At 41.9% G+C, this 18,982-nt stretch overlaps 1 long non-coding RNA gene across 5 annotated transcripts in view; it reads left to right on the top strand.

The window, feature by feature from the left end:
* LOC131836478 (uncharacterized) overlaps positions 1 to 18,982 on the top strand; it is a 134,701-nt gene that overhangs the window by 54,238 nt on the left and 61,481 nt on the right. For 3 of the 5 annotated variants that reach the window (XR_009355630.1, XR_009355631.1, XR_009355632.1), the window contains one exon: positions 17,402 to 17,528. This is a non-coding gene — a long non-coding RNA (uncharacterized LOC131836478). Of the gene's footprint in view, positions 1 to 6,571; positions 7,302 to 17,401; positions 17,529 to 18,982 lie in introns of those variants that run through there. The other 2 variants (XR_009355633.1, XR_009355634.1) reach the window with 1 other exon arrangement.

Below are 18,982 nucleotides of genomic sequence, written 5' to 3' on the forward strand. Positions count from 1 at the left end.
AACAGAAGTAACTGACCTGAAATGTGAGGGGGTGGCCATGCTGTTAGGCCCGTAATGTCTCCAGTTGTGCCACCAAAGCTATACTACCCATAAGCCCATTGTACCAGCACTGGGATAATAGAGATTAACTGATTTCATTGTTGAAAAGGTTGCTATCTGCAAGCCGAAAGGAGAGTTCTCACCAGAAACCACTCTGGATCAATGCTGGCACCCTGAACTTGGTCTTCCAGCCTCCAGAACTATAAGAATGTGAGTTTCTATTGTGTGAGCCCCCAGTCTATGGTATTTTGTCATGGCAGCCCAAGCTAAGAAGCATGCCCTCCCATAGTTCATCCAAGTGTTTTTTCCCAGATCTCTTTATCCCAAATCTTAAAAATCTTAAAAAGCTTTCTTTTTAGGCTCTTGACCAACGAGGCAAGCCATTTGCTACTACCCATGACTCTATTAATATTCTTATATTAAGCCACTTCTCTTTCCACACACAGTAGAGGCCCAAAGTTCTGTATATTGCGAGGATTTCCCCTGAGCATTCTCTTCTAGGATGGTATGTAAGTAGGACTCTCTAGTAACCATCATTTTTTGGCTTGTACCAATATACTAGGTGATACATCCATGAACCAAGATTGTCCTTTTGTTCCTCTTTTATGACTTGGTCATAAGGGAGCCCTTCCATGAACTGAGGGAGAAGTTCTGGTGCAACATTGGTGAATGACCTGGGTTCTGGGTTAACTGCTAGTATGAGCTTACTTATGTACTCCAGCCCTGCTCATACCCAGTCTCAGATATACCACTTCCATCTTATAATAGAGCTCTCTTTGGGGTCCTTGTGATGTGGTACTTCTGACAAAACCCAGTTTAACTCTTGCCATGGGGTCAGTTTATAGCCCATGGTTTTCATCTCCACCAGGACCTAGTTGCACACCAGGAGCTGGTTTTATTTTATTTAAAAAAATTTTTAATTTATTTATTTGTCAGAGAGAGAGAGAGCACAGGCAGACAGAGTGGCAGGCAGAGGCAGAGGGAGAAGCAGGCTCCCTGCCAAGCAAGGAGCTCGATGTGGGACTCGATCCCAGGACGCTGGGATCATAACCTGAGCCCAAGGCAGCCGCTTAACCAACTGAGCCATCCAGAAGTCCCTAGGAGCTGGTTTTAAATGGTATGGAGTTCTGTGCAATAGCTGGCATGTCCTTGCTCTATAATCCTAGAGATCTACATTACAAATCTTTATTGGTGGTTGCCATGAACTCCACATGGTGTCTTTCCCAACTATAAATACCATAGTGTCTGGTGTGTTGTTTGGCCCAAATGGAAGAATTGCTTGCATCTCAACCCAGACCTGCTTTAGAGCCTTTACTCCTCTGGCCTCACTCAAAACTGGCAACCTTCTATGTCATCCAGTACATGACTGTTGCCGTATTCCCACATTATGCAATATCCTGACTCCAGAACCCTAAGAAGCCTATCAAATGTTTTGCTTATTTTTTAGTAATAGAAGGTACAAGATGCTATGATTGTCCTTTACTTTTGGAAGAGATATAATGGCATACTCCAGACTATTGGGTCCCTAAAGACATCACTAATTGGATGGGCCCCTGAATTTTCAGAGTATATTTCTCACCCTCTGGGTTGCATTTGTCTTAACTAATTCTACAATTATTTGCTCCTTTTTTTTTTTTTTTTTTTTTTTGCTACTTTTTACTCAAATGGTCTTGTTAATAGGATGTCATTAACATAGTGAAACATTATTATGTTCTGTGGAATATCCTGGTTTTCCAGGTACTTTCAGATTATCAGAGAGGGCAGGAGGGTTAACATAACTCTGGGCCTAGATGGAAATGTACACCATTATTTGTCCCACAAGAATGCACACTATGTTGATCCCTGTAGCCAAATCTCTGGCTTCATAGCATGTACCCAAAGCTGTGTTTGTCTCTCTGAGCAAAAACACCATATCTGACATAGTAGCTGCACTTGAGACTGCTGTTCGGTTGAGTTTGCCATAGTCCACTGTCATCTTCTAGAAATCATCTATCTATCTATCTATCTATCTATCTATCTTGAGCCAGACTCAGGGATATGATGGGGATCACTGCCCCTGCATCCTTTATGTCTTTAAGGGTGACACTAATCTCTGCCATTCCCCCTCCCCCAGGATGTGATAATACAGTTGATTAATAGCTTGGCAGTTAGGGAAGCAGGTTAGAGGTTTCCGCTTGGCCTTTCCAACTATGATGGATCTTACTCCACTAAAGAATGAACCAAAGTCAAGTTTCTTCCAAATGCCAAATATGTTCATTTCAAATAAACATTCAGTGACCCACAAAATGACTGCTGGCTAGATCTTGCTCTGTTGGTCCAGGATTCTATTCTTTTTTCTGGGCTTAATACATTCCCCACTAATAAGAAGGTTTTTTGAACACTTCAAGTCTCCAGGTATCGGTGTCAACTCAAATCCTGTATCCAGCTGTCACTGAAATATCTCTGTATTCCTCATCCTCCACTCTACAGTTACCCTAGTAAATGGTCATAGGTCTCACTGGGGAAGGACTAGGGGAATCATTGAACCTACCAGCTGTGACGATGCAGGGTCATCATCTCTCATTCAGTGAATGGATTTAGGGTCTGGAAACTGGCTCAGGTCCAGAAACTAGGCAGAGGATTGTGGTTTGGTTTTGTTTTATGGGGACGACTGCTGACATTCATTCTTTATTTCCTTTGAGTATATAAATTAAGTAAGGCCCTTGTCAGCTGACATCTATCCTGCCCTTGGGAACACCATGTTCTTTTTTTTTTTTTTTTAAAGATTTTATTTATTTATTTGACAAAGAGAGTTCACAAGTAGGTAGAGAGGCAGACAGAGAGAGAGAGGAGGAAGCAGGCTCCCTGCTGAGCAGAGAGCCCGATGCGGGGCTCGATCCCAGAACCCTGGGATCATGACCTGAGCTGAAGGCAGAGGCTTAACCCACTGAGCCACCCAGCTGCCCCATGGGAACACCATGTTCCATACTTTTCTGAGTGTCACTCTCTGCCAGCTGCTGCTCTGATGTGACTGCTCATTACCTTTGTGTTCACCGTACTTTTAACAGTTAAGTGCCACCATCTACCCTCTCTATTTTCAGAATACAATTAGCCCCATTCTACTATCACCAGTGTTGTAATAAATTTCTTACGGTGAGCTATGGCCTACAGAGGACAACCATCACTGGGCTTCTCAACAATGCTGGTAGTCTCCTCATGAGCACATTCCTTGTCACTTTGGCAAACACAGTGTCCCCCAGGCCCTGTCTGTCAGTGCTGATTTCCAGTCTTATATAGTACATCTGTTCTGACATACCTATTTCTCTGTGACTTTTTATTCTATCTGTGATGGACTTCTTTCCTCTAATATGGGATATTGCTTTCTCTAGGCTTCCTACACGCCTATTAGCACTGACTTCTGGGTTGTTGCCCAATTAAAACCTGTGTCCCAGCAAGTATTCTTATAAACTCTTAAACTCTTCTTTATCTAACTTTACATTTCACCTCCTTTCATCCAGAATCTTTAGGATCCAGTCCCATAACACTGTCCTGGCTTCTGCCAATACATTTGTGGGTCAATCCACAAATTCCTTCATCATATAATCCCTTTTCTCCCTTACAGTCCCAGTACTTTCATGGCTGAGTGGTGTTGTGACTTGATCCTAGCTGTTGGGCTGGTAGCCAGGAGGGAGGTAGGCATCGATCCTGAGGAGGACTTATATGATTTACCAAGCAGAGACCTTGGCATCATCCTCAGGTGAGGGGCAAGACACTAGTGGCCCTTGTCAGGGAAGAGTGGTTCCCTTCTGAAGATCTAGAGAATTCAGACTCACCTGTGATTTTAAAGTTCTTGGGTGCAGTGGTATAGGTGTCAAATCCCAGGATTCCACTCCCCAGTCAGGGAGACTTGCTAGGGTTAAGAAATCAACCCTTTCTGTGACTCTTCTGTTTAGATGAAGTCCTGGTTTGACCCTCAGCATTTTCGTCCCCTAGCTGTAATAAATGAGAAACTAAATAGAGCCATGAAGGCCCTGTGACTTTCATACTTTGCCTTAAATTGGTGATTAGCTATCCTTTTGCCTCTCATTGTTTTTGTCAAATATATAGTAGTAATACCCAGCAGCAGTCAATCAATTCCATAGTCCTTAGGAGTACTTTTCTTGGTCCTCTCAAACACCTGTGGTATTGTCCCTGTCAGTACATGCCCTTCTGCTGGTATCTCGTCTGGTTCACTACCTGTAAGAGTACTAATAACTGCACTAACGTGATGTGTCAGCGTCTATCAGTTCTCCCCTTACCACCAGTTGTGGGGGCCACCGGTTGGACAGTACAGAAGCCAGCCTCACAGTCCCATCTTACAGTCCATTTTCTAGGATCATTCTTATGCCACCTGTCCTAGGTCGGTCCCTGAGAACCAAACGGGGACACAAATTTGCTTGCAAGATGTTTACTGGGGAAATTTATTGAAATAGCATGTAAAAAGTGCAGGAAGCAGAAACAGGCAGAAGGACAAATGGAACTGCAATGAATGTAGTTGCAGTACAGACTTCAAGCAATCCCATAAAAAGTGCTGTTGCTGGGGTGGTCCTTCAGAGTGATCCCAAATTGAGGCAAAAGGACCAGGTTTTCATACCACTGCACTTGGGAGGGGGTGTCACATTGGGCAAGACAGCTTCTTCTGGCTAAGTCAGGATTTCTCCACAGTGGTTCTGTTGCTGTTTTGGACTGGATAATTCCTTGGGAGAGAGGCTGTCCTGCATTTTAGGATGTTCAGCAGCATCCCTGGCCTATTAAATTTCAGTAGCACTCTCCTCCTCACCTGCTTCCCCCTTCAGGATGCCTCCCAGTATTACCAAATATCTCCTGGGGACATAATTATCCCCAGTTGAGAGCCACTGAGCTGAGGGCATTTCACACAAAGAATGTAGTTGTGAGCCATTAGCAGTCAAAACCTCTGAAAGCAGAGGTACCAGGGCCTGGACCCTGAAGGTGGAATCCAGGCAAGAGGCCACAGCATTGAACACATGTCCTCTGTGATGTCAACTACTAAATAAAGGCAGGAGGAAAATATATATACTTTAAATAATGCAAGCTTTCAATACTTTTATACTCGAATCTTTGATCTATTTGACATTTATTTTAGGGATGATATAAAGTAGGGCTTTCATTTTGTGTTTTCAAAAGTTACAGTTAATTATCTAGTATTTTTAATTGAATAGGCCACCATTTCCTTGCTAACTTGAAACGTCTCTCGTCATACTGTAATTTCCAGTATACCAGTATACACATGGGTCTGTTGTTGTTTTTAAGACATTTATTTGGGAGAGAGAAAGAAAGAGAGCAAGCAAGCAAGAAGAGCAGAAGGAGAGGGAGAGGGACAAAGGTGCTCAGTGCGGGGCTCAGTGCAGGGCTCAATGAGGGGCTCAGTGCAGGGCTTGACCCCAGGATCATGATCTGAGCCAAACTCAGACGCTTAACCAACTGAGCCACCCAAGCGCCCCCACAAGGATCTGTTTTTCGACTTCTCATTAGGTTCTGAAGATCCACATGTTCATTTTGGTATCAATACCCTGCTATTTTAAAATTATGAAGTTATTTTTCCTTTTCAGTGTAGGTATTGTTCTTCCTCAGAACTACTGGATGATAATCACCCATTTATTCTTCCAGATAAAACTTAAAGTGAACCTGTAAATCCCCTGATCTTCAAAAATGATGATTTGAATGTTTACTAAAATTGCACTAAATTTATAGGATAATTTAGAGAATGGTGGTAACTTTACAACATGAAGTTCTCCCCTCTAGGAACTTGGTATTTCTGTCTGGTAACCCAAATTTTCATTTTATATACTTCAGTAACATTCTATAGAATAGAACATTCTATAGAATGTTACTGAAAAATATGTTTTTATTATTTATCTGTTATTTTTAATGAATTTTATTTATTTATAGAGAGGGTGGTGGGACGGAGCAGAGGGAGAGAGAGAGAGAAACTTAAGCTGACCCCATGCTTAGTGTGGAGCAGATGCAAGGCTAGATCTTATGACCCCGAGATGACTTGAGCCAAAATCAAGATACTTACTGACTGAGCCACTGAGGCACACCAGAAGAGTGCCTTTTAAAAAGAAGGTCTCTGATATTTTTTACCATTAAGTTTGATGTTTATGGTTCTTTTCAGATAAATGCTTTTTATTGTTTTATAAACTTCTTCCCTTCTTCTTCTTCTTCTTGTGAGCTCTACACCCAGTGTGGGGCTTGAACTCATGACCCTGACATCAAGAGTCGCATACTCTGCAGACTGAGCCAGCCAGGGCTTATCCTATAAATATAACTGCTTTTCCTATAAATATAGCTTCTGTTTCTAGCTTCTTAAAGATTTATTAGTTTATTAGGGTTTTTAATAAGAATGGATATTGAATTTCATCAATTGCCTCTGAGATATTAATTAATTAATTAATTATTGACTAAAAGGTAGCTGGCAGAATGTCAGTCATCTGAGGGTAGAAAAATACTGAGCATTACTTTGGAACATTAATTACCTTTCTGTCTTTCTCAGATCCCTACTAGGTAGAAACTCCCCAGTATGAAAGTACATGCTCTCCAACCTGAATACTAGCAAGAACACATGCTCGGGAAGGATAGAGAAATCCACTATGTTCCTGCTTGAGGGCAAAGAAACTCCAAGAGATGCAGATAGGAATAGCCTCAGCCAGAGATACAGAAAAAGAGCCTAGTCGCAAGTATACTGGGTCCGTAGGCCAGAAAAGAGTCACCAGACGTAGTGGACCTGAATGTGTTTAATCAGGGCATTAAATAATGCATCACGTATGCAGACACATGTAGTTTAACTCCCCAAATAAGTAAACTTCAAATCTCCAGTTCCTCTCCTAATTCTTAGAGCCCATTGCTTGGAGAAAATGAACTATCTTAGAAATTGAGTTTAAAGACAGCCCTCTCAAGGAAATAATGAATTAAAAAGTAGACTTTCAGGTAAACAAAGTAGATAAGATCTATGTGGGTATCACTAACCCATCTGGTAGTTGAAAGCCACATTTGTTTTCTTTGTTCGTTCCTTTGAAACTCAGGTCTTTATTGTCTTGATAACAGTCCACTTGGCTTTTATATTGCATGCCGGTACTTAATAACCTTGTCTTTTTCTATGATTGGGTTATACAGAGTTTCCAAAACAAACAAACAAACAAACAAACAAACATTAAAAGCAGTTATATTTATAGGATAAGCAAGTGTCTTTATTCTCTCTTGTATTAAAAATGCAAGCCAGCCGGGGTGCCTGTGTGGCTCAGTGGCCTTCGGCTCAGGTCATGATCTCAGGTTTCTGGGATTGAGCCCCGCATGGGGCTCTCTGCTCAGCAGGGAGTCTGCTTCCTCCTCTCTCTCTCTCTGCCTGCCTCTCTGCCTACTTGTGATCTCTCTCTCTGTCAAATAAATAAATAAAATCTTTAAAAAAAAAAAATGCAAGCCAGCCAGGTCTTTTTTTCACTCAGTAAGGAATTGAGGCAGTCAAGAAGCTCTGGGAAGTGGGGACACCCTCAATCTGGTTCTATCCATTTCATGCAACTGTGATCAGGAATGCCAGGGGAACTTAGAAAAGATGTCAGGGGAAGATTTACTTTAGATACCCTAAAAATGCCTCTATAATAGGAAAGCCCTTCTCAGAAACTGAATCCTGTATCAACTTTGCTCTGGAAAGTCTCACTAAGAAGGTTTTGTGTTCTAAAATGTTTGGGGAAAATAAACAAGAGAAATCAGTACTCCAGTGTGATACAGGGGATAGCAGTGAGGGTATAAGTGAGGACCAAATTAGTCAATAAGACCTGACAATTTGATTAAGTGTCTCTGGCAGTCCTCTCCCATTCATTTGAATTGACATTGCCCTATCCTTGTCACTTTTCACCTAGATAATTGAAGCAGGTCCAGGAGAACTTTCCCCACCCACCGGCCTTCTGTTCTCAGAGTATCTTCCTTTAGTGCAGGTATAATCACGTCACTGCTTACCTCAACCCCACTTACCTGCAGTAGCATTTTCCAAAGTGCAATCTGAATTAGAATTATCTGGAATGCTGATTTTAAAATGCTAATTCTGAGGCCTACCTCATCAAGATCCAAGTCTCTGGATGTGCGGAATTTTAAAAAGCTCTGCGGGGGATTCTTTGGCACATTACGGTTGGACAGCTGCTGATCCCCTGTCAGGGCAAACTCCTAGTGCCGTGAGAAATCGTTTAGGTCCTGGGACCTCGGCCTTGTCTCCCCCTGTCACTCCCCATGTGTCCTAAAAGCTGCACCTAGAAGAATGACTTGTGTTGTGTTGAAACATGCCAGGCATGTCGCGTATCTATGCGCCTTGATACATCATTCCCATTTTCTCCTCTGACTGCTAAAACCCCTGTCTATCCTAAAACTCACCTCCTCCTTGAAGCCTTCCCTGATGATGCTCTCCATAAGAGTGTCTTTCTTTACTTGGGGTTCCCACAGTATGGTGCATGGTATTTGGTTCCAGCACTCACCCCAAGCTATTGCTCTATAAATAGCTGCCCTTCTCCCCTGTGGGAGCTGCTGAGAACAGAGCCTGGGTCTTATTTATTTCAGCACATTAGAGTGCTCAGTAAGCACTGACAGAGGGACTGAATGAGTGTTATGGTACTCACTCTGACCAGCACTGTCCAATCAAAATATGATATGAGCATTAGGTAATTTGAATTTTTCTAGTAAGCACAGTAAAAAGAGTAACAAGAAACAAGTAAATGAATTCTATTTTTATTTAACCCAGTGTATCCAAAATATTGTCATGTCAACATATAATCGACATCAAAAACTATTGAGGTGGTTTACGTTCTTTTCTCATACTAAGTCTCCAAAATTCCAGTGTGTATTTTACACTTAACACATCACAAACCAGACTAGCGTATCTCAAGTGGTCCATAGCCACGTGTGCCTAGTTGTTACTATACTGGACAGCATGATTCAAGACGAGAGAGGATGCTGTCGAGGTGTATGTGAGAACTTCAGCCCATGACAAAAGATGCAGTCTAGGTCAGGGTTCATCCTTGGTGGTTACATGGCACTGGAATGGTTTTCGCCAGGACTGTTAACCTTGGCCTCGTTTGCTGCGCAGAGCTGTGAGTGCAGGTCTGACCTGAAGGTCCTGCATACCAGCTGTCCTCTCAGAAGCTAATGAGCCTCCTTCTCTCCCAGGCATTTGGAGCTGAAATGTCCAGATACACCACCTCTCTAGGGAACATTAAAGGCATTAAATAAGAAGGCTGCATTCTTTCATGTGCAAAGCCACACCCTCTAATGTCATCATTACCGAGGCTCTAGTCACCAAAAGAAAAAGCCACAGAAATGTAAATAGAGTTCACTTGTAGGTGCCTTGGTAGAGGTAAGCTCCAGGTATCCACACCCTGTAGGGACATCATTCCATCTGAGGGAGGAGTCTTAAAAAATGTCTTAAGCAGGAAGCTTAGAACACTTCCAAGACCTGGACTGTTTGTCTTGCTCAGGCCTGTCTCCTGACTCCCTCAGCTCAACCTCAGTGAGTGCTGGGCTCAACCTTTACTCAGCCTCTCAGGTCAGCACTAAACAAGGAAAATGAATCTCCACCTCTTGGCCCCACACTCTGGGGACCTCCGTTAAGAAGCTTGGTGCCCGCTGGCAAAAGTGTGGAGTGGAGCCAGCCCTCGACTTGGCACTCCCTGCCTGGTCCCCTCTTGCTAGGCGGGAACCTAAAGCAGTCTTTCCCTCGGCTCCCTCCTTGCCCCCAAACTCATTTTCAATTAAACAGTCAGGTACCCAAATTAGCATCGGAACCAAAATGGTTTCCTCGGAAACTCATGATAAAAACCACAGTTTTAAAACATTTTCTTTGCAACCTAGAGAGCAAAGCCATGCCTTTTACAAGGACAGAAGCCCTGAGCCAAAGGACTCCCATCTCCTGTCAAAAAGTGTCATTGACCAAAGATTCTGGAATAGATGGAAAGTGCTATTTGAGGATCTCAGAGCATGCTTTATGTATTTTCCTATATCTTACTCCCCTATAATCCTTGCCCTCCATTTACTCTTGCCTGTTTTTACAGAAGTGCAACATTTCGTTGGTAGTTAGTTTTCACTGCAGTCCTCCTTCCTGCAAGGAGTTGAACTCTCAAACACAAGCAGCTAGAGGTTGGATCAGGAATTCTTGACATTGTCCATATTATATCTCCATCCATAAAAGTATCCCCCCTGGAAATTATCTGAGAAAAAAACTATATTCCAATAATGCAATAATAATAATAATGTGCATTTTGTATAATGGTTCATAGTTTACAAAATACCTTCACACATATTTCCTCAACTTAACCTCATAATAGCTAGAGTAGGAACAACAGGTTCAGTATTCATATGACTATTCTTAGTATTCAGTATTCATGTGAATCTCTCTAGAAGCATTCCTTCAATTGGCGAAAGTACTGAGACCCTGTGTGTGTCTGGCCTTGCGGAATGCACTGGGAGCCGAGCTATCAAAACACAGTTCTTTCTGGGAGGAGCTGAATCTTGTGGGAATGAAAACAGACAATTAAAATCTATATAAAGTCTCTTGCAGAGGCATACAGCGTGCTGAAGGAGCCCGTAAGAGGGACCTTAGTGCAGAATTTTATTATCAGAGAATTCCTTAATCTGAAGAAATGAAACTTCTTAATAATGGAATTTCTGCTATCCTAACAAGCTAATAAGAGAGCTGTTGCAGGGGGTTCTTTCCAGGGACCCCTAAGTCACATACCACTGGCTGTGTCCTGCCTGGAAGGAATAACTATAGTATGTCTGTAATATGTATAGATTGCATATATAGGTACAGTATGAAACCAGAGTTCATGGAGTAGTCATAACATTTAGAGTCAGAACATTGGTTCTGGCTCTAAATTGACAGCCTGATACTTTCACAATATACCAGGATCCATATGCTCTCCAAAGGAGCATTAGACTCCCAGATGACACTAACTGCTTCTGAATGTAACCCCTGCCTAAAACATTTTTTTTAATTTTTTTTTAAAGATTTTTATTTATTTATTTGACAGACAGAGATCACAAGTAGGCAGACAGGCAGGCAGAGAGAGAGGAAGGGAAGCAGGCTCCCTGCTGAGCAGAGAGCCTGATGCAGGGCTTGATCCCAGCACCCTGGGATCATGACCTGAGCCAAAGGCAGAGGCCTTAACCCACTAAGCCACCCAGGTGCCCCTGCCTAAAACATTTTATAATCCCCTTCTATTGGCAAGAATGCAGAGGTAGTATTTCCCCCCTCTCTTTTTCAAAAATTTCATTTATTTATTTGACATAGAGAGACAGTGCATGTTCACAAGCAGGGGCCAGGAGCAGAGGGAGGGGAGAGGCAGCCTCCCCACTGAGCAGGAAGCCTGAGACAGGGTTCTTTCCCAGGACCCTGAGATCATGACCTGAGCAGAAGGTAGACGCTTAACCAACTGAGCCACCCAAGCACCCCTCTCTTGTTTTCTAATTACAAAAGTAATACATGTACATACTCGTGCTAAACAGTTCAGTAATACACAAATATACAATTTAAAAAATGAAAGTCTCCCACTATCATCTCCCTCACCCCACCAAATACTGTTACTGGTTTAGGGTGTATCTTTCCAGGTTTTTGTTTTTGTTTTTGTTTTTCTTAAAGATTTTATTTATTTATTTGAGAGACAGAGAGAGCACGAGTGGAGGGGAGGGACAGAGGGAGAGGAAGAAACAGGCTCCCCACTGAGCAAGGAGCCTGAGGCGGCGCTCGATCCCAGGACCCCAGGATCATGACCTGAGCCAAAGGTAGACACTTAACCAATTAAGTCACCCAAGTGCCCCAATATGTCCCATTTCTGCTGAAAAATATGTAAACACATATATTTTTAAAACCCTGAAAAGGGTTTTACTCATATGATTTGCTCATTAGCACTGGGTTTTCCTTTTGTTCTCAAGTCTTTCTTGGTGCCCCTCTTATGTGCTCTCATAGCCTCTGCATACCACTGCCACATCCCTTGTCTCACTGTTTCTCATCTTTCCTCATTATACTGAGAGTTTCTTGATAACAAAGACCATTGCTCTATTATCTATTGTGCCCTGGGTTCAGAGCACAGCACACAGCACGTGATCAGTGCTCAGTAAATATTTGTTGCTTGAATGAATATTTTCAGGAGCATTATTTCCCCTAAAACTTCAGTCAAAGAAGCAAACTTCTGAGGTGGCCTGATTTAAGTAATAGATATGTAGTTTCAACATCAAGTCAGGAAATTTGTTGGCAGCTTTCTCCAAGTGCAGTCTCTGTTTTCATCCTTCACCCATATTAACACAGAGCTCAGCACTTGACGTTCCACCAGAAAAGATCCATTCCCAGAATAAGCATTAGTGAACAATGTTGATTTCATGGAAGATTGTGTAGGGTATTAGGGAAGGGTAAACTTACTTAAAAGCCTTGATCAGGGGCGCCTGAGTGGCTCAGTGGGTTAAGCCGCTGCCTTCGGCTCAGGTCATGATCTCAGGGTCCTGGGATTGAGTCCCGCATCAGGCTTTCTGCTCGGTGGGGAGCCTGCTTCCCTCTCTCTCTCTGCCTGCCTCTCTTTCTACGGTGATCTCTGTCTGTCAAATAAACAAATAAAATCTTTAAAAAAAAAAAAAAAAGCCTTGATCAGACTCATTTGTTTCCTGAGGTCCCTTCTTCCCCATTGTGCCTCAACCTCATAAAATTCCTCCCTCAGGTACACAGAACGGTTTGGTCTTCCCCCAGCTTCTTTCTCCAGACTTCCATGCCCACACCTATAAAATCCCAGAGCAGACACCTGCCTCTCAGAGATAGTGAAGGTGTGTTAAAAATAGCCTTTTTCAGGGCACCTGGGTGGCTCAGTGGGTTAAGCCGCTGCCTTTGGCTCGGGTCGTGATCTCGGAGTCCTGGGATCGAGTCCCGCATCGGGCTCTCTGCTCAGCAGAGAGCCTGCTTTCCTCTCTCTCTCTGCCTGCCTCTCCATCTACTTGTGATTTCTCTCTGTCAAATAAATAAATAAAATCTTTAAAAAAAAAAAAAAGAAAAAAGAAAAATAGCCTTTTCCCCTACCTATTACATCAGTATCTAGAACTATTAGTACATAAATTAGGATTTCAGGCAGTTTTAAGCAATCTAACCTAAGCAAAGAATCTTGCTTCTCCCAGGCATCCTATTTTTTTGTTATTTTTTGTAAAGATTTTATTTATTTATTCGACAGAGAGATCACAAGTAGAGAGGTAGATGGAGAGAGAGGAGGAAGCAGTCCCCCTGCTGAGCAAAGATTCCTGATGCAGGGCTCCATCTCAGGATCCTGAGACCATGAGACCATGAGATCATGACCTGAGCCAAAGGCAGAGGCTTTAACCCACTGAGCCACGCAGGTGCCCCCAGGCATCCCATTTTTAAAGTTACACATCTAGCCCTCCAGTCCAAGCGAGTCCTGGTCATCTCTTGTTGGGATCTCCATCTCAGGGGTCAAGTATGATCCTGTGCGCTTTGCCCTCAGGCTGTGCTCACTCTATCACCTTTTGATGCCTCATGGTTTTTAGCCCTTGAAGAAGGGGTCTCTTCACCCAAGGACCTGATGTCAGCACAGCATCTGAGGTAGAAATGTTTTTCACCTGACGGTTGGCATCTCCTCTCTGGCCTCTAGGAAATATTCTTCTCCCTTATTCACTGTAACACTTACAATACAAATGCAAATTTACTGATCCATTACTGTGAGCCAGACACTGTGCTAAGGACTTTTTATACATCCCCCTGTTTATTTAAGTTTTTTAAAGGTATCCATCCATAAATTACTTTTATTTCTTATTAAATGAACACAGAGTCATTAGCATATTAATAACAGGTTTATTATTACATATCCATCAGTGTGGCTTTCCATGCCACTTGAAACATGCATGCCATCCTAGAGATGACGCTAGTTCCCCAGTGCTTCTTTTTGATACACATTACTACAAAGCCATTATAAATTACCGAGGAGATATTTGGTTAAAAAAATAAACAATAAATCATACCGCCCATATGAATCAACTCATGCTATTGCACAAGAGTTTAGCAGTGTTTACCTGGTAATTCCTGTGTTAGCTGGAAAATATCACAGATGCATTGCCATGATTTTCTTTAAAGTTGATGTAACCTTCATATTTTGCAGAGTTTTATAAAGTCATTCATTATTGTAGCAGGTGGTTTAATGCAAACATTGTACTCAATTTACGAAAGTCAACAAACCTCGAACAACAAACCAGTTATCAATGAAAAACCCACTGACTCATAATTTTTAAAAAATATGTTCTTTTGGGGGCACCTGGGTGGCTTAGTCAGTTGAATGTCCCAAGGTTGTGAGATCAAGCCCCAAGTCAGGCTCCATGATCAGCGGGAAGTCTGTTTGAGATTCATTCTCATTCATTCTCTCTCTCTCTCTCTCTCAAATAAATAAGTTAAAAATATATATATATGTTCTTTCCAAGTTTATCTGTGTGCTTTGATCCCACCCTCTCTGAATATAGATCCAGGATTACCTCCTTGCATCTGTGGCAATCTGAACATTCCCTTCTTCCTTTCTAGCTAGAACATTCCCTTCTAGCTCATCTTGGGCTAGAGGCCTTGACCTTACCTTTGCCCTGTAGGCCAACTAGGCCCTGATCAACTATCTTGCTCTTAACCCAAACTATGTGGCTTCCATACTAGCCATGGGAGCATTTGGCTCTGGATCCCTCTTTTCCTGTTTGTTTTTTGTTTGTTTTCCCCCATACTGTGTCCTTGGCTGATTTGCTGTTACGTTTTTTCTTCCTTTTCAGTATTCCTACTAAATCTCTACTGAGAAAAGTAAGATACCATACTCCATCTGCCTCCAACCCAACCCCAAGAAACTTCCTAATTTTTACTTATTATGCCATCTTTGAAAGGTCCTAACAATTCCTAAAGATCCCTCAGTATATATTCTTATTATTATGTTCTTAAAGAACATAATTTTTTATCAAATGTTCAGTAATCAGAAAAGACCTCTGTGTTGTATTATTCGATGAAAAAGCCAAAGTGCTGAGAAATGGATATGATATGTTACAATGTCAAAAGGCTAGAAAAACTAACTTGTTCTGGTAGCTTTGGGGTGAAATGAAGATTTTGACTGGGCAGGTGAGAAATAGGGGCAGGAGGAGATTTTACTATATATTTTTTGTTATTTTTGATGTTTGGACCATAGTACTTTATTACCAATTTTAAAAATAGATGAGTGATTTTTTAAAAAAAATACGAGTAACCTTCCTGATGGGCAGGAGAGGTTGTTTTGCAACAACAGTTGGTAAACAATCATTAAAAATAATAAATGAATAAAATAGTTTTGAGAAAGAACAGAAAGACAAAGAACCTATTCCAGAGGAATGTTCAGGTCAATGAGTATTTCACATAAATCTGATAATGCCAAACACTCAGCATTACAGGCAGTTTGGGCAATGGTCTGAAAATAATCAGTTGCAGCGGAAAGTACTGATAGAGCTTTATGTGTCCTGTTTCACACACTACACATATCTAGGGGTCAGGGGCTTTCTCTCTCATACAACTAGAACTCAAATAGAACTCAATACAAATAAACTCAATAGTTTAGTAGTAATAGGAAAAGATTGCCGCACAGAGTCCCTTTAACTCTAAGAGGAGCAAGAAGCCATTACAGTGTGATTTGTTGAGTCCTAAAAAGACAACAGAAACTTTTGGGGTCACAGTTTAGCTGACATCAACTCCAATCTCTACTTAATAGCATAAAATAGAGGGCAGTTAAGTAAGCATCTGTGCTCTCATTCACATTTCTAACCCAAGTCTTAGAGAATGGATAACCTGCCTTAGCCTACTCCCACATAGTTCATAATACAAGTGTCTTGAGGAAGCTAGGATCAGTTCTCAGGGAATCTGAGAACTTAGCTGACCTTAATTTGTTACTTTCCAAATATTCCTGAGCACATCCTAAGGTAGAATAAACCCCCAAGACCATCCCTAGAAGTGACTGGCTTTTTCAGTTTTCTTTGGCTTTGAGATGACCAAGGGTTGGCACCTCTGACCCCTCACCCCAAGATGGGAAAGGATTGGACATGACATTAGGCCTTCTCTATGTTCAGATCCATCTCCCTAGCATCCTGGAAGCAGGATAAACGGAAGCTTGGTTTCTGTCATATCACACTTGTAGCAGATGTGATTTCATCCTGAAAGTATTTTAAGATTTAAGGGAATGAGGGGGGCAGGATGGGACAAAAGGAGAGGCTGAATTTAATTCAGTCACAACAGAGACTTCAGTTGATCTCTTGGGGAGCACTGAACCTAGGATGGCTCTTCGGAGCTTTACAGAATTGAAATAAAGGAGCAGATCTTATATTCCTGCATAGACCCATCTTTGGATTTGGGCTACCCAGGAAGGGGGTGCAGCCTATGTGGGACAACTCCCTTGGGCTAAAGGCAATTCCCGGGAAGGGACTCCGTTATGGATCTTCAGCAGAAAACACTCTTGGTAGCTGGTACTCTGATTTACAAAGGGTATCTGGGTATCACACAATAGCATCTACTACATAATCAAAATACCTAAATGAATACCAACAAATGCATCATAGTTCTGAAAGTAGCATACAGGTAGCCCAGAGAATATAGTAGTATGAAATCTGATGGAGCTGTGCTCTGGTTGAATATGTTAGGAAAGTTCTTGAAGCCATAATTGTCTATATATGATTACCTATGACTCTGAAATTGCCAGTTCAGTAAGTGAAAGGAGCTGATTAAAAGCCATATCTATTCTCCAACTCTCAGAGGCAGGGCCTCTCAGGGCTAATTCAAAAAAGAGAATTCTTGCTACAGATTCTTCCACATTTTTTTTCCCCATTTCTGTATGTTCCACAAGGAGGTGGCCACCACCTGCAGCTGATAATTACAGGCTTTAGGCATGCCATACTATGAAAGGAACTTGTGTGTGGTGCCTGGGCTGATAGGGAAGTATGCCGCATGGGTTTGACCCTGTAAAGGAGGAAATATCCTTTTGTCGTGGGCCCTAGGGTTTTCAAGGCCACTATCCATGGCAAATGTTCACCATGCTGAAAGGCTAAGGGCCAAGCATACAACCTTTTAAGAGCTTGTCAGCACAAAGTCCATTCACTGAAAGCCTTGGCTCTCCCGTGCAGGAAGCAGGTAATCAGAGCCATATTGTGGTCCCCTCTTTGTAATAAGGTAAAAGTTCTACAGCTTTACACTACTGAAAATATTGAATATCACATGTTTAATTTTCAATGGTGATGCTGATAGAGAAAATGCTGCCAAAGACTTTGCAGATAAAAATGGATGTTTTGAACTTTGGTAAAACATTTTCTCTTCCAGGACGGAGCAAGGCAGCCATTTTGACAATACCCAAGAAAATGACATAGTAGTTCTGGACAGGAATATTACAAAAGCTCAATGGAAATTAAATAAGAAGAATTGAAACAAAGAACTGGCCCCAACCTGGGTACGTATACTCTCCCCTCTCATTCTACTCCCAATTCACATCGGCTGATAGCTGCCAAACAGATGTTTATTTGATTATTATGGATATTGAAAAATGTTCTATCATTATATTATTCTTATTAGAATTTTTAATTCAATATTAATAGTCAATTAGATAATTTATAATAAGATGTTTCTAAGCTAAATTAGGTCACAAAGTGATGATAGGAAAAGTGGAGTGTCTTCCATTGTGACAACAATAATTTTGTTCTGATTTCTGAAACAATTACTTGAGAATACGCTAAAAAAAAATCACACATTATTTGTTTAATCATATGAATATTTTGGAGTTAGAGATAAAACTGTGATATTTTAAAGTTAGAGGTTATTTTTGAAGTTACTGGGTATAAGTCCAACTTTTATAAATGAAGCAGTCCCAGAGAACTGGAATTGCCCATGATATTACACTTGGGACAAGGATCCAGGTCTCCTGATTTCCTGGCAGTCTTCTTTCCACTAGAAGAAACACAGGTTCTGGTTATTAATATTGTCCATATATGTTGGTGACACATTTTTTTGACTAAAAGAAAAGGAAAGTCTAGATACCTTTTGACTAGACCATGCCCAGGATTATTTCTTATGTCCCAGAGAAAACCAGATTTCTTACGTCCCAGAGAAAACCAAGCTCCAACGTAATTTGAGTCTGAGGCACAGCTGATTACCTAACCTGGACTCCGATGAAGCTGGTCAGTGTGTGACTGCGCAGGCTGGGAGTTTCAGCAGTGCTGGCTTTCCCGTCACTGTGCTCAGAATCCTTACAGACCTTAGAAAGTGGCTATGACAGCAGCACCTAGTGAGACTTCTTTCTTTCTTTTTTCTTTTTTCTTTTTTTTTAAGATTGTATTTACTTATTTGAGAGAGAAAGCAGGGGAGAGTGCGAACACCAGCGAGGGGAGCAGCAGAGGGAGAGGGAAAAGCAGACTGTCTGCTGAGCAGGGAGCCTGATGCGGGGCTCGATTCCAGGACCCTTTTCATCTAAACTATGGATGGGGCAATAAAATACAAGGGCTAGGAACCATGGGCTCTGAAGCCAGACTCTCAGCTCTGAAACTTCCTAGATGTGGGACCTGGACAAGTTGCTTCAATTTCATGTTCCTGTTTCTTCATCCGTAAACCCACCTTCTCAAAGAATTGTTAAGATGATAAAATGAAACAATTCATATGTAGCAGTTAGAACTATGCCTGGCACAGAGTAAACACTAGTTAGCGGACATGATTATTTATTGCTGGCCCAGCACTGATTCTTGGAGAGGCAGGCAAGACAAGGGTGATGGGTGAAGTGGCAGGGTGAGGAGAGGCCCCAAGGATGAGCAAGGAAGGAAGCAGTTCTCTGTAGGGCAGGCATCAACAGTGGGGAGCGAGAGGAAGCCCAAACTCGGAAATGAAGGAATCAATGAGAAGGTAGCAAAAGCTCAG

The sequence above is a fragment of the Mustela lutreola genome, chromosome 7 (genome assembly GCF_030435805.1).
Source record: "Mustela lutreola isolate mMusLut2 chromosome 7, mMusLut2.pri, whole genome shotgun sequence".
NCBI classification, from domain to species: Eukaryota; Metazoa; Chordata; class Mammalia; order Carnivora; family Mustelidae; genus Mustela; species Mustela lutreola.